This window comes from Macrobrachium rosenbergii, chromosome 54 (assembly GCF_040412425.1).
Source record: "Macrobrachium rosenbergii isolate ZJJX-2024 chromosome 54, ASM4041242v1, whole genome shotgun sequence".
NCBI classification, from domain to species: Eukaryota; Metazoa; Arthropoda; class Malacostraca; order Decapoda; family Palaemonidae; genus Macrobrachium; species Macrobrachium rosenbergii.
The window spans coordinates 62,394,361-62,396,198 of record NC_089794.1 but is presented as its reverse complement, the minus strand read 5'-3'; positions in this window follow the sequence as shown (position 1 = coordinate 62,396,198).

The following is a 1,838-nucleotide window of genomic DNA, read 5'->3' as shown; positions in this document are numbered from 1 at the left end:
GACTGTGACCTCTTCCGTAGTAGAACATTTCAAGTGCAATCCCTGATTTTCATTCCAAAACTCAAGCATCATCAAATTCACTTCTCCTTCGTGGTGATTTTGGCTATTTCCTATGAATAATATGGAATATATAATATCTTATCAAGTATATTTCAATAACAGTGCTTTGTCGTAACATTTGCGCATACTATTTCATTGTAGGGACATCAATTCAAATATAAAACCGTCATTAATGGTGTTAATATATATATATATATATATATATATATATATATATATATATATATATATATATATATATATATATATATCTACACACGTGCATATATATATATATATATATATATATATATATATATATATATATATATATATATATATATCTACACTATGCATATATATATATATATATATATATATATATATATATATATATATATATATATATATATATAAAGTATATATGTATTTATATGTGTATATATATATATATATATATATATATATATATATATATATATATATATATATATGTATATATACATATATATATATATATATATATATATACAATATAAATGTATATGTATATATACTTATATATACATACATATACATATGTACATATATACATATGATATAAATATATATATATATATATATATATATATATATATATAATATAAATATATATATATATATATATATATATATATATATATATATATATATATATATATATATATATATATATATATATATATATATATATATATATATATATATATATATATATACATACATATACATATATATCAATCAATCAGTCAATCAATCAATCAATCATTTCCTGTGGCACCCACGGGGATGCATAGGGCCTCGATGAACTCACGCCACCACATTCTGTCCTGAGCTAACTCCCCAAGATCTCCCCAACACTCTTCTCCTGCTTTCTGCCTCATTGTCCTTAACAACGTCTCCTTTGGCGTACCTCTAACTCTTCTACCAAGGGCAACCCACCCCGATGTATCTCGTGTTATTCCCTGTCTTCTATACAGATGGCCTAGCCACTTCCAGCGTGAGAATCTAACATACTCATCGACCGGCTGCACCCCTGTTACTCTCAAATTCTGTTATTGATATCCTATCCCTCCGATTAATTTCTAATATTCTTCTGAGCATCTCATTTTCAAATGCTAAAAATTTGTTATCTGAAGTCACTGTACTGTACCATGACTCATGTTCATAAATCAAAATACTCCTAACCATTACCTTATACAATTAGATTTTTGTAAGCACAGAAAAATTGCTATTATTCCAAATATTTTTAAGCATTCCCATTGCCTGATGAGCCTTCTTTAATCTTTCCATAAATTCTATACTCAGAGAACCATCCTTATCTAAATAAGTACCTAAATATTTAAACTTACCCAATTGCTTGACAACCAAGCCTTCAATTAGACAATCCTGTGCATTTTCAATATTCATATTCATGATTTCAGTTTTTCCACTATTAATAACCAAACCAACCTTTCTACCTTCACTCATTAGACAATCCAACACTCTCTGCATCTTTTCCGGTCCCTTGCAGATCAAAACACACACACACATACATATATAATTATATTTATATATATATATATATATATATATATATATATATATATATATATATATATATAAATATATATATACATATATATATATATATATATATATATATATATATATATATATATATATATATATATATATATATATATATATGTTAATATATATATATATAAATATATATATCTATATATATATATATATATATATATATATATATATATATA